General features: G+C 40.7%; 1 protein-coding gene across 1 annotated transcript in view; it reads right to left on the bottom strand.

The window, feature by feature from the left end:
* NDST2 (N-deacetylase and N-sulfotransferase 2) overlaps positions 1-14759 on the bottom strand; it is a 137751-nt gene that overhangs the window by 44254 nt on the left and 78738 nt on the right. The window contains exon 3 of the mRNA XM_082054707.1: positions 7771-7831. The gene's annotated coding sequence lies outside the window, so the exon portion shown is untranslated. The remainder of the gene's footprint in view (positions 1-7770; positions 7832-14759) is intronic.

The following is a 14759-nucleotide window of genomic DNA, read 5'->3' as shown; positions in this document are numbered from 1 at the left end:
TAAGATATTTGTTGCTAAACGGTGAATAAAAGACGAGGTGCTGAGGGATAAGGATTACACACATGAAACTAGTGCTGCTGTCCTAATCAATCAACTGAAGTTAAATGGATATTGAGTACCTCTGAAAAATGTAGTTTCCACATCTAACAGAGGAGACAATTCTCTATTATGCCTCTGTTTAAAAAACCAAAATCTCACATACATGTCATGCTACAATGTAGCACTGCAAGTAGGAAAGCTTCTTTGTGAACTGCAGATGAACAATGGTGACAAAAATTTTCATTTATATATAACTAAAACAATTTAAATTTTTAGCTTCCAGCTCCTATCTATGCCAGTATACAAACCATTCCCATTCAAGCTGCAGTATGCAAAAAGCAGGTGTTGGAAAGCTCTCAATACTCCACTAAACAGAAAGACAACAGAAAATCCTGACTCCGCACAACAAAGGACTGATTTTTAGAATAACCAAGATTTTCATGATGAGTTTTCACCATGCACTTAATACATTTTTCTCCAGCGTCTTACAGAGATTCTGGTTCACTGGACATTTGCTAGTAGCCTTTTAAAATGTGTTCACTTAGAAAACAGAGAGAAGAATTACTGCTGGTCCACATATATGAAGAAAATTAACTTTTGCTCACTGCCTCAAGTCAAAACTTTAATAGGTCTCTGAAAGGCTGGATTTCCTCTCTTCCTCTCCCCTATCCCCCCTACCCGAACCTTCTGCACTTTCCCACTCTCCTCCAACTTCCCAGATCAATGGCAAGCAGAGAAAAATTTAGCTCTGCTGCTGCTAAGCATCACTTAAAGGCAAGTACATCAACAATGTTCTCATGCTAGCAGGTAGTTATAGTGAGATTTCAGGGATATTTTCCTAAATAGTCAGTCCTAACTACTCTGGCATGATGCAAGCTGTTGTTCTGCTCAACATCACTTTGTGCTCACTGTCTCCAAAGAGCCCTGGAAATAAAGGGGGAAATGCTGGGTGTTGCTACCAGTTAACAGTCAGCTTCTACTCCTGCATGTTGTGAATGCAGCTTCCCCTTCCCAGACAGCTTTCCCATCATGAAGACTGGGATGACCATGCAGGTCTCTCTGTAACATTCCCTATGCTGGCTATGATATACAATAAGGCCTTTCTGACAATCATTACGTGATCTTTGTGTTTGCTACTCAATGTATTTTAATTATTGTACTGTGAGCAAAGGCACAGCAGCTGAGGTTTTCCACCAGGATCAGTGGGCTGTTTCTGAAGGGTCCAAGGAAAGGTTACCAAGAGAATTATAAGCCAATCATCAGTAGCTTTAACCCACTGTAGAGGTGTCAGTATCTTTATTAGACAATTTCTGTAGATCTGTGAAATAAAACAGATTCTAAAAGTAACTTTTGTTAGGGTAATTCCCAGGAAAATTAAGGCAAACTCAAAATGTCTAGTCATGATTCAGATAAAAGTCTCTCTTTTGTCACTGGCTGAAATCACGCATCCACTGCAGCATTTCTGGACCAGCCTGTGTCTTTCCTCTTCTTCTAATACTCATAATCTGGAAAACATATCTGAAAACCAGAATCAACTATTCGGAGAAAGAGAGAGGCTTTTTAGAGCCTCTATACCTGAAGTAAGAATGATGGTTGTAGCAAAAATATTAACAGTATTTGTAGTATTTCCTCCTTACCAGGGTCATTCTCTGTGACAGCATGATTTCCAAGATGCTGATTAGACCCAAACCTCTTGCTGTGCTTTGTATCAGTAGCTTGAAAGGGTATATGGTATCAAAGTAAACATGTTTGAAATAAGTAGTCTTAGTACTTTGTAAATAACACAATCTTGAAAAGTTAAATAAAAATGGAGTGAAATCCCACTGTCCAAGCAAATATGCTAACAGACCTATACTGACATCCTGGCTTTATACCCCAAAAGATACTCAGTTATCCTCTCTGATGTCTCTCATTTATTGGGCTATACTACAGGGTGTTTACTTGGACCTTTACAATGACTTTAAATGGCTAGGCAAAACACATTTTTCATATCCTAACATGCCCGTTACAAGTTTTTCAAAATATCTCAAGTTGAGGATGCTATTTACACTGATTGCACTTGAGAAACAGACGGAGTCTAAACAGTTTTAGAACTACCAAGACACAGCAAGATATGTTTGTTTAGTTTACATTCTTTGTAAGATTTTCTTGATCAAGCCTTATTTGTAAGCTACCATGGCACAATAGCATGGATAGTGCTATCCCTGAAGTGCTAACCTCCAGACAGAAACACTTAACAAATCTACTGTGGTTTACAGTAACGTGCCAAACAAGAATTTCTCACCAGTTCTTCACCCTCACACACACACACCCCCCAGTCTCCTCTGCCCAGATCCTGTCCCCCAAGGCTCTGCCCACCGTTTCACTGATTCACTTTGCTTTACCACATTTGTCAGGTAAACACACAGGATTTGCTGCAGCCAGTCCCCTATATCTTGAAACTCTCGCTGAAGCCAGTAAAGACCAAACATGTTTGTGTGTAAATCTTACTGGAAAAAACAATAGCAAAGACAGATCACTACTGAGGTACTTTAATACTGCACTAAGTACCTGAAAAAAATTAGATTACTTTTGAGTTCCTCCATCCTTCCTCACCCAAATACTGATAAAGGATCTAAATTACCTTAGCTCTTCTCAAAAAGATACTGGGACAGAAAGCAGATTTTCTGGGAATCACTGATGGAAGAGAGAGAACTTCTCATTCTCTTTAGCAGCCAGAGAAGGGATGCGACAAGATTTAAAGATGCATTTAACCCAGCCAGTATCTGTTTGTTAACAGAGGAACAGCTTCCTGTCCGGAATTTCCCCTTCAACTGAGGTTACAGAGATCCACTCTGTAGCACAAGGAAGACTACAATTAAACCCAGTCTAACAAGCCACGTGAATGTAGCCAGAATTCATGCAGGGATGGAGGCTGAGAAAGGAGATAGACCCTGCAGACTTGTGTAGGTACGATCTGTTAAACTCCAATAAACTTACTAAATGCATAGATCTTGATAAATTTCTAGCTGGCTTGAATGTTTATGTTGTCACTGGTGAAGTCTACCCTGCCCAAAATTCAATCCAAGACAGCTATGTCATATTATCCCCCCTTTTTTTTTTTCTTGACTTGCCACTGAAATAGAAACAAGAATCTTCAGAAGGTCTGGATGTAGTTGACTTTGGGATTAAGGAGGAAAAAACAAACAAACAAAAACCAGGAACAGTTTTGTATTTCTCAAAACATCCCTGTCTCTTACATCAGGAGACAAATGAGCCATCATTCACCCTGTTTGGAATGAAGTGCCTGTCTGATGGATGAGAATTTCTGAGGCCAGAATAAGCACATAAAGGAAAACTCTTTTCTTCCTCTTAAGCGAAACAAAGGGGCTGTGTTATAGGTACCAGTTACACCATTAAAACTTGTGATAGATGACAGCATACAGAGCAAGCAAACTTTCATCTGCCCCACCAAGGATCTGGAAGTGTCAGGACCCTGAGGTCACCCATCAGCCCTTAACCGCACAGACCAGCTCAGTGGGACCTTCACGCACCTCCTCTGCCTCTGGCCCAGCACCCCCGTGAAGCTCGGGCCCAGCCCTTTGCCTGAACTCTGCTGTGGGTGTACCTGCCTGCAGCCTGCCTCTGGCCCTGGCTCCTGGACTGACTTGGGCTGTCGGTAGCTTGCCTCCTGGAAAGACTCCTCATACATACGCTGTAGCTTGTACTCAGTTTTGTCTTTGGTGCTGTCTTCTGGCTGGACTTTGGACCCATGCTGCAGCCTTCAGCCCTGTGTTTTTGAACTCCTGAATGGAGCCGCATCACTCCATCTTGCCTGTGAGTGTCCATAGACCCTGTCACCAGCACCCGGCTCTGCCTGCCATGCTCAGACCCTGTGGGACGGCGGCCCATCAGTGCCAGCAGTGCCTGCGCTGGGGTTACCCCTGCCCCGCCTCGCCTCAGCTCCCAGCCTTGCTGTGCGCTCACAAGAGGCTGGTGCGTAGTGCTTGCATGAGAAGATTTAAAAATCAATGGAAATAATATTCATCTCCTGTAACTGATGCCTGGACAGGTCCTTCCTGGGAAGCCCTCCAAGTTGTCCATAATCACAACCTAAGTTGATTTCCAAGCCTTTAAGCACAGCCTTAGGGCAGATCTTGGCAGTTTGGTGAGGGCAGTAGCCTAGTAATAGATCAACAGCTGTAATGCCAGATACAGAAAATATATTCTGAGAGACTATTAGAGTTTTGTAATATGTAAGCACATGAATCATTTTGTGGAAGAAGGTGAAAGGAGGAAAGAATACGTTTGCATTTACAGGAGAAAACTTTATGTGTTACTTCTCCTCTTCCATGTTAAAGTAGGAAAAAAGCTCTTGATGTATTGAATGTAGCATTCCCCACCCATAAGATTAACCGATCACTTAAAACACATGGAGAGAAGGGTGAAAAGGGCCAAAGTCAAGCCATTCAATTGACAAATAGATTATATATTCAAAAGAGAGGAACACAAACCTGCCAGAGCACCCTAAGTTGTGTCCTTCTGCTTTGTAATTATTTTTTTGTCTCTGCTCAGCTATACTCACATTTCCTATCTCAGACCTCCAAAGCCCATTTGGGGATAAAGTAGCTTGTATGGAGGAAAGGATAATGAGGTCAGTAGGTGTTGCTATGCAGGTTGCCAGCCTGACAAAGCCCTCATACTTAGTAGTGCCTACAATTTGAGACAGTTATTTCATTTTTGTATTAATCTTTAATACTCAACAGGCTCATCTTCAGCAACAGCCAATCCTTAAAAATGATGTAAACCGTAACTGGCAAAAATCCACGACTAACTTGCCAGTTCTCTTGAACTTCAGTCCAATAAACTAATTAAAATGTTTAAGACCAAATCCTGTCCAAGCACTAGAATTCATTCTCTGTTGCATAAATGTGGCATGATGTCATGACGACACACCATCTAAGTAAACCAGCACAATTCTGGAGATATTTCAATGAGAGGATCTCACTGACATGATTAGATCAGTTCCACAAGTTTCAGAGGAACTGGTTACTGTAACCTGCCCTAGACAGTAAGATGAAGAACTGGTGAATGCAAAGAAATACCCAGTAGACAAGTCCTTATTAGAATCAACTGACAGGAAAAAAATAGACACAGTTAGCATCCAGAAAAAGATAAGATACAATGGAAGGGAAAAGGAATTATTTGTCACTCTATTCCTGCTATGACTGAATAGAGCTGTGATATATCACAGGAAAATAAAGGCTTTTAGGGAAACGAAGGTTTCTTGAGAAGTAAGCTGCAGGCATTTAGTGGCTCACTCTTGTACTTTTTCTGTAATTTAACTGTGGAATATTACTGGGAGAGGCATCTCATTGCAGGAAACATTAAAACATTATTAACCAATAAATAAGTATTGCTAAGGATGAATTAATAATGGGTTAGCACAAGAAAAGCCCAAAGTCCTCTTTTAAATTACTAACAATAACTGAAAGTTATTGTTACTTAACTTAAACTCTGCTTTCATGCACAGTGAAATGGGTTCTGCATGGCCTACCTGGCTATATATTCTACTGCATGGTCTCCTCTCCATCTGCTATTATTTCTACATTTTTGCTGTCTTTCTCCATTTCCTAGCTTTTGGGTCAACGAAATCAAAGGTGCAATGACAATTTACTGTGGCTGTATCTGAAATCAAATATTCTTCTCCATTTGCTGTTCTAGTCATGATGTCACATATACATTGACATGAGTAGCATATATAAAGCATTCTATTAATATTTTTACTCTCTCACTTGTTATATTTATCCATTTCTCATGTGAATATTACACCAAGTGTCTCTGGAATTATGCAACTATTCAAGCTGGACAGAATGCCAATGTGGTCACTGCATTCATTCTACTTCATCACAAACTTTTGTTTAATTTATCCAGTTTCTCCTCTTGAGTTTGCAAAAGTAGCCCTGGCTTTTATTACCACTCTACTCCTCACAACAATGTATTGCAAGCATAAAAACCTTTATCATGTGTTTTGAATTATTTCTGCTCCTTTTCTAGTCTCTGCAAATCACACCCGTAAAATTGACAGGAAAATGTTTACAATAGAAAATATTTGCTATTTGAATCACATTGGAAACACAAGCTATGAAAACAGGGGCACACCAACCGCATAGGTCCTACACTTCTTCCAACCTCCAAAATCCTTTTATATGACCAATGCCTGAAGACCTTTAACAATGTGTTTCCAGAAATCTCAGGGTTAAGGTTGAGAGAAAGAGAAAGCAAAGAGCTGCACCATGAGTGGGGCTTGGGAAGGGGCTGCCAAAAGAAAGTGGGCACTGCATGGAGATGACCCTGGAAGAAATCATTTATTTGGACAGGAGTATCAAACTTGTCTATGGCTTCCCAGGAAAATTAGGGTTAAAGTCCAACTTCCGGTTGACAGACAGAGGAAGTTCAGAGCTGCAGCATGTGCAGGGCTCAAAGAGTCTGAAGTCCTCGTTTAGCATGTCAACCTTTCCTGACCACCTGAGTGTCTGTGCACTGCAACTCAGCATTAAGTACTAGCTCCTGCAATTTCCTTTCTATAAAACCAGTCTACTTGCAAAAGGAATGCACCGTTCCACCCTCCCTTTTTTGCCCTCTGATTTTCTGCACAGCTGAAGCCGTAAGTTTGCTCATATAAAGCAATCTGAGAGATCTGTACAACTGAGAACACTTTTCAGGCATGAAAAAGTACTTCAACCAGACTTGTCCAGCACACACCCAAAACCAAATCAGCTCTGTTATTTCCAAGCAAAGAATCTAGGAACCTTTCAACGAGGTAAGACTTGACTACACCATTCCTCTTCTACTGCACTGACTGGAGGAACTTCCACTCTTAGGATGGCATTGGGCTTTTTTCAAGTATTGCAGCACCTGAAATCCATAAATGTCACAGGAGCCTGAATCTCTGCAAATTTTGCATCAGGCACCTTGACAGGACTGGTGCTTTTTTTGTTATATTAGAGTTCAGTATTCAAACATATGTCTTATATAAACTCCACAAGAATTACTTTCTCTCACTATTCATCCAGACAGAACTGACAAAAAAAAGTAGGACTCCTTTCCTTCAGCACAGAATTTAAATCAACCCAATATTTCTATTTTTAATTACATTTATGATATTTCCTGTGAGTGTAAGTCATGAATGCAGTTCCAGTATGCTGGGAGCAATGTAAATATAGTCATTCCCAAAGGGATCTTAGAGCTGTTATGCACAGGTCAGAAATTCTGTGAATCGCAAATCTGAAACTTTAAAAGCTTTTTAGCTTGCATCATTCCCATTCCTTTTCAAAGGCTGAGTTAATGGATACTGAACAACATTGCCTCAAATTCTGCCCACAAGGTATGGAAGTAGTAACGCCATTTGAATAAAGTAATATTTAGCAATAAGCAAACACTCAGTCCTATCTCACTCAAGAACTGCATCGGAAATTCATTTCTGATCCAAATTAACTCATCTGCCACTTCATGCTGGCCACTGTGCAACTGAAGACAAGACACGTGGAACTGTTTCCTCTGCAAATCACTCTAAGGGGTGAAGGAGGAGTGCAACTTCACATTGCAGCATACCAGTCTAGGGGCCTCCTCCTTCTACTTGATTCCTGGCCTCTTATTTTGACACAAGACCACTCAAAAGGACTTCAGTAAGCTCCACTTACCAAATCTAGATATGTCAGCCCACAAAAATGCAAAAGATTCTGCACTTACCTCTGATCACAGTCTGGTGAAGAAAAAATACTCATCAGCTGCTTCTCTCAGGAACAATGTTCTGGTTTAAAATAAATAAAAAAGAAACAAGACTTTAAACAGTGCTTCTCTCTCTTCTTTAATGTTAGTCTCCACCAGTGTTCATAAACATTTACTTAGCAGAACACCGTAGCTCTCCAGAGCCAAGGTAATGATTACATTACACTAACTATGGCATGAGGACAGAACGAGGCCATGACAACAGCCTTGTTGGCACCAACTAGACAATGACATGGGGCTGCACTGCAGCAGGCTCGATTGTGCAAGAGTGAGAAAGACTGGGGTGAGATAAGAAATGACAAGTGCAGGGAAAAAAACAACAACAAAACCCCAATCAAACCAGGAACCTGGATTTAGAGGTAAACCATGAAGAAAAAAGAAAGTTCACAGAACAAGGAAATGCGGCATGAACTCAGAGAAGTGGACACGCCAGCATACTCCTAATGGGATTTCTCACATCTGTTCATTAACATTGTTGCCTTTGAAACAGGCAACAAAGCAAACTATAAGACACTACCTTCTTTAGTCTTGGCCACAGCTAAATCAGTTCAGTAAAACTTCAGTAGTGTCACAGCGTCTGTGTAGTCTATTGGCAAAGCCTTTAAAAGAGTCAGGACCATTAGGTATACTGTGAAACAAAAACAAACCACCGAAGAATGGAGTTACACCCTTCCTCCACCCCTCCACCTGGCTGGCGATCACACAGATTAAAGTACTTTGTGAAGCTAATTGAAGCTCAGGAAACTTCCGTGTGTGTACACGCACCGAGAGACTCACAAAGAGCAACTTGCCAGTGAGAGCACCTCAGCGGAGACACTGAATCCCCAAGGGAGGACACAGATGAGACCAGGGTTGGGGCTAAAAGACTGATTTTACTTTACCAGTCAGACGGCCTCTAAAGGCAGCTCTTCCACATCAGTTGTGTCTCAGATACACATGGACTCTCCTCTAGCTTTCCAGCTCACCCAAACCTTGATTCAGCAAAAACTCTGACCTTTGAGTTTCCAATAATCTTTTATACCTCTACAGCCCATTAGTTAACACAGAAGAACCATGCTTGTGCTGGCTGTAAATATAACCAAGTGTGCCCAGCTCCCTGCCTCCCTTGTAAATATACAATAAAAGCAAAATTTTCTCTTTTCTTTTTTCCTGGTTAAATAAAGTTAGTTTAGAAAAAAAGCACTTATCTTTCCTCAGTACATAAACTTCCTCTTTCATTTTGATCCATAATTCTTATGTTTCTTCACTAAACCATTTGAGAAGGCAGAATGTGAAGCCCTGCATGGCTGGCCTCACGGATCCCAACGCACCAGGGTAAACATCAAAACTGCCAGATGCGACAGCAAAACAACTGAACTACAAAAGGGGTGAATGTTTGATGTCACTGCAAAAGGAATCCACAACTAAAGAAATGTTTTTCACAGAAATGTGACAATCCAGTGAAACGCACTGAGAAAACAATTAATTTAGGAGGTTAATTATTAGTAGAATTTATACGATGGCAGTGGATAAGACTCTCAGATGTTCACTCCCCCAGATACACCAACATCCAACTAATGGCATTTAATGTAAGTTTCCCATAAGGGCTGGCTGTCCCCTGATGTTTCACTGCAAAATACCTTGCACTATTACCAAAGTGGCAACTTGGACCACAGTGGAGCATCACTCTGGTCTACTTGGTTTTACTTTCCAGAATACAGCTTACTTGAAACAAACACACACCACACACACACAAAACCAAACCAACCAAACAAAAACCAACAAGGATTAACATCCCAAATGCAGAGGGCACACTTAAAGAGGAACAGGAGTTATAAATAATTTTCTTTTCAGCATTTCAAAATGCAACTTGGTCACACTTACAGAAGCTCAGAAACAGTTATATCAATGAGGTAAAGAGATTCATGCTCTTTGCAGTTCCAGTTTTCCACTAAGACATGTCATAACCAATAGAAGCAGAAACACAACAGGGCAGGATAAGAGGGGAGGCAGAATTTAATAGCAGTTGAATGGGGTAACAAGGAATTTAAACTGAATGCAAAAATTGATAAGTAGGCAGTGATGAAACACAAAGAACAGAGTGATATTATCAGCAGATAGATTTTTCCATCAGTAGAATATGGCTGGAATCAGCCAAATCTGATTTCGCTGCGAGATTTATAAAAAAAACAACCCACCATAAACTAAAGAAGCAGTTAAAAGCAACACTAAAGGGATAACAGTGCTGTCATTTCCAGAGAAAGTGAAGTCAGGTGGCAAAAACCTTGCCTAACGATGTCTCATTTCCCTTCTCCATACATACTCCTCTGCCTACGTCACCGGTGAGAAGCAGTGTATTTGTATGTTTGGAAAGCCCTCGGCACAAAGTGCGCCTTACCACCATTATCAACAGCTGCTAAAAAATACCTCCCGAATGCTTAACAGAGAAGGTAACACCACATTTCATCTCCAGGCATCAAAGCATTTACTAATGGAAGTGAAACTCTGCCTAGCTCACAATCAAGCTACTTTGGAAAGAGGTCATTAACACTAGGAGCATCATATCTTTTCCCATGTTTGTATTTAGTTTCAAATTTACCAGCCAGAACAACAGAGTGGGAAGCTCGGGAGCTCGTGCTCTGGCCACGCAGGCTCCCACAGCAGCTCCCGTTACTCAGGGTGTGTGCCATATGGAGCCTCAATAAGCAATGGCATTTGTATTCCTGACAGTTTTATTTCTTTCAACACCAGCCACAGTGGAAGTTTCCCTTCTTACTCCAGAAAAAAAGGCCAAACCTGAGTGTAACAGATGCTGTCTGGAATGCCCAGGACACATAGGAGAGCATGTGTGTGGTCCCCTTCACCATTACAAGTTATAACAGCTTTTGGGAAAATGAGAAGGGTGCTTAGTTTTTCTAAGCATAAAAAACCTTAATATTTACACTAATCAAATACAACAGGGTCCACTTAGTCAGAAGAACGGTATTCACACAGAAGCCCAACCAACTGGAAGTATTTTCCCATGAAGATCTTATTCTCAGTCTGGGCAAACAATCAAATTCGCACTAGAGACAATAGTAATTACACCAAGGAAACGTGGCAGTCCTTAGATTAAAAATGATAATAATAATAATTTTAAAAGACCAGATCAGAAACACTTAATGATAAAACATACATTGGGAAAACACAGAAAGTAGCTTGATATGGTCAAAATATGAAAAGATTTACAAGGAACATGACCAGAGTAGAAAGCCCTGCTTAGTAAATGGTGGAGATTCGTAGTTAATTTCTGTAAAATAATAGAGAATAAAAACCACAGGTACCTGAAATTTGCTTTTCATCCTGAGTAACAAATACTTTACAACATCACTGGAAGAGCTGGGTAGCTTTACAGTTCAAAGACAACACAGAGCAAAAACACAGGTGACCTTCAGTGGGGACAGGGAGAAAGGATGGACGGACTGCAGCAATCGAACAGGAAAGAAAAGAGAAAATGTATTTAGAGAAGGGGGAGAGAAAAGGCATAGAACAATGTGGGAAAGAGTGAAATGAAGAAACAGTCATCAGAAAAAGTCACTGTCAGAAACTGCAAATGCTCAAGAAAGAAGCACAATGGAGAAAACTGCATTCCCTGTCAGGATGATCTCCAAGGAAGTAAAGCAAATGAAAACTAGGCACCAAGGATATAGTTGAAATAGTTAATCAAAGACATTTGCCATCAAAACAGATTATCTTAACACATATAGCTCCTTTATGGCTCATTCATGTGCATCCAGCAGAACTGGTTTGAGAAGGGAAATGATTTCTAAGACCCCGTGAAGCTCTTAAGTGAATACATATTTCTGCTAAGAGAAAGCAGTCTCATTTTCAAAGTTCTAGAAGTGACCTCATAAATTCCTCCTCTCTCTCTTGTATGATGGGTTGCCTTCAATGTAATTCACTAGAGAAGCTTTGAGAACAGAAGAAAAAGGCAGAGCCATCTAAGGAAGGAGAAGCACCCGTTTTATCATGTAAAGCAAATGGCTTGGCATGGTTCATCATTCAGCTAATGCCCTACTTCAGCCCTTGCCTTGTCCTGATGTGGCATCACCTTGTCTGCACACAGAGGAACGGATTCCTCCCCATAAGCCCATTCCCGGCACAGAGGGCGTGTGGCCCAGACCCCGTCTGCCATCAGCATGCTTGCTTGCAACCGTGCTGCTCTGAAATGCCCATCACCCTGCCTGCTCCATCAGTCCATTTTTCAGAAAGGTCAAGGCAAGCAGAGAAGTGTTAAAACCGTAACGTTATCTGTCTTTGCCTCTGTCCTTTTCTCTCCTGCTATCAGCCAGCTATGTGTGTCCCAACATGCAAAAATGCAAACCAATTGCAGCCAAGGCCAAGGGGGAAAAAGCTATCAGTAACAACCTTCTTCCCAATGCTGCAGCCTAGCAGCGAAAATCATATCTTTTTGAGAAGAGAATTGTAAGAAAAGGGGTAATGACTACAACTAAAATATTAGGAAAAGATCTCTCCTTGTTCTCTTTTGCTTTCTGCTCTCATCACACAGGAAGCAACGAAACAACTTTCTCAGCAAAGGAACTTCCATTGCTACAATTCTAGCATTTCCCTGCCCTTTGTTTCTGACTGTTCCTCAATGGGCAAAGAATGGTCTTGAAGAAGAAATAATTATGATTTATGTACTAGACAGATATACCTTAAAAGACTGTCAGTTTCCAGCCTGCCACAGAGCCACTGCCTCCTGACAGCAATGCTGTAATTAACTTGATAGCATTGAGCATTCTCTGAATTACTGGGTTAAAGCAGCAGAGCACTGGTTTTAAACCTTTCACCCCGTTCAGATCATTTAAACAATTCTGCTCATGGCTTGTTTAGGCTACTCCTCCACAAGGCATTCAAAATCAAGAGCACCCAAAAGAACTAAAGACACCTAGTTTGGTACCACTCTTTCCCTGGTCCTAATTAACCATGGCTCACGCAGACAAAGCAACACCTTATCTCCCCTATACCAGTCATAAAGCCGTTGTTATCTTAAGAAAAATAACATTTAAAAAATAGCAAACAAATAACCAGATTAATGAAAGGCAATCATGTTTTAGCTTTCCAGACGGACAGCTTGAAAAGCACCTAGGAGCCCAAATCCCACAGGAATGAACTTAATGTCAAGAGAAAGCTATGTAAAGGCTTTGTGCCTACATGGTGACCCCCAATTTACAGTGATGTTGACAGCTACTATGGAGAATTTCAAGAGGAATGGGGTCATTTATGTTTCTCTCATTTTATTCCTCCACTGAATATAGCAAATTAAGTCAGAAGCCTACTGACTTTAAGACAATGTAATTCCTTCTCTATATTTTCCATTATTTTTGTCAACATTTGATCTGGACAGTGTTGCCTCTTTAGGCTCTTTATGCGTAACTTTTACCTCTGTGTCTTATGATAAAGTGATGCACACTCTACATTGCAGAGGAGATTCCTTCAATATCTAAAATGATGTGATGGGGGGGAACAAAAGTATAAACAGCTCCCCACTTAACCCCACAAATATGCCTACAACATTACGAATTGGGAATTCCAAGTTATGATTCACCCCCACTGTTCAAGGAACTAATTAAAACTAAAATAAATATTGTTCAGTTTTTATAAAGTAAAAAACTAATAAAGCAAATAATCTATACCCAAATAAAAGGTATAAAACATGTTTGGTGTGACTGTAAAGACACACCACAATAAAGAAAACAGCTTTCCTTGTATGCATTTTGAGGTTCATAGTAGTAACTTCCAAGATGCTCAATAAGTGGCTACAGCACAGCTGGACGTGCAGAAAAGATACATAATGAGAAGAGATACTCCATCCAATAAACCAAATAAAACAACAGATATAGGGCGTCTTCCCGGATGCAAATGCACAAAGCTCAATGAAATCCAGATCTGAAAGAATAAATACGATATCTTGAAGCCAAATTGTGAAAGGATAAGACTCGTTAGCAAATTGGTTGTATCCACGACTGTTTATTTAGATGCATTTTGCCTTTTCAGTAGGTGAGAGGAAGGAAATTTGCATACATGGAAATAGGGAAAACAGGTAAAAATGAGATGCATGCTTTCAGAGGGATGAGGGGAAAAAAGAAATCAAAACTTCTTACTCAATTACCTTTTATGTTCTTAGCCAATGTTCAGCCTCGAATTCAGCTTAAGCAATTCTCAGAAACAGACATGTATCTTCAGGATCTTCAAGGGAGGATAGCTTGCTTTCTTTTTCCACACAGTTTTCTCAAGCTCTGCTCCTCACTGCTGCTGCTTTCCAAAATGCCTCTATACCCAGCTGCTGATGGCAAAGGCTGCAGGTGCAGTCAGCTGGTAAGGAACGCACAAATGTTGAACAGACTGTTCCCTCCTCCCTGGGGGCTCCACATCGCCACTGAGGTTGGCTGCACAAATGCTCGAATCGTCACCAAACCACGCCACAAATGGAAAGAGATATCTGATCCATCCATAGAAGCCTCCACTTCCATATTACCTTGTTTGGAAGAATATTTAAATGCACTATTTTAAGTCTGCCTCCCATCCCTCCTCCTTTATATTTTCTGGGATGCAGAGGTAAAGCAACCTGGAACATGAATCAATTTTAAAAGAATATGAATGACGCAGCTGCTTGGTCCTATTATTGATCATGCCTGGAAGAAAATCTTTGCATGAACCAGTAATTCTCTTTCTCCTTACTTTCTACGAGACAACACTACCGGTTGTGGCTACTGAGAAAGTAGCGCCAGAACAATGTGAGGAGTATCAACTCTTTCAATGCTACAGGTGCAAGGATTTGGCCACATCCTTTCACTTGGCCTTTTAAAGTCAACAATCTGACTGTGGTTGAATTGTCAGGAAGAATGGCATTTGAAAAAGGTACACATGATCAACCAACCTGAGTTCAAGGAACACCATAACTGCTTTGAGATCAGTAGTCAATAAAG

This window comes from Streptopelia decaocto (assembly GCF_964273445.1).
Source record: "Streptopelia decaocto genome assembly, chromosome: 5".
Taxonomy (NCBI): domain Eukaryota; kingdom Metazoa; phylum Chordata; class Aves; order Columbiformes; family Columbidae; genus Streptopelia; species Streptopelia decaocto.
The sequence above is the reverse complement of the archived record's forward strand: the minus strand, read 5'-3'. Positions and strand labels throughout refer to the sequence as shown.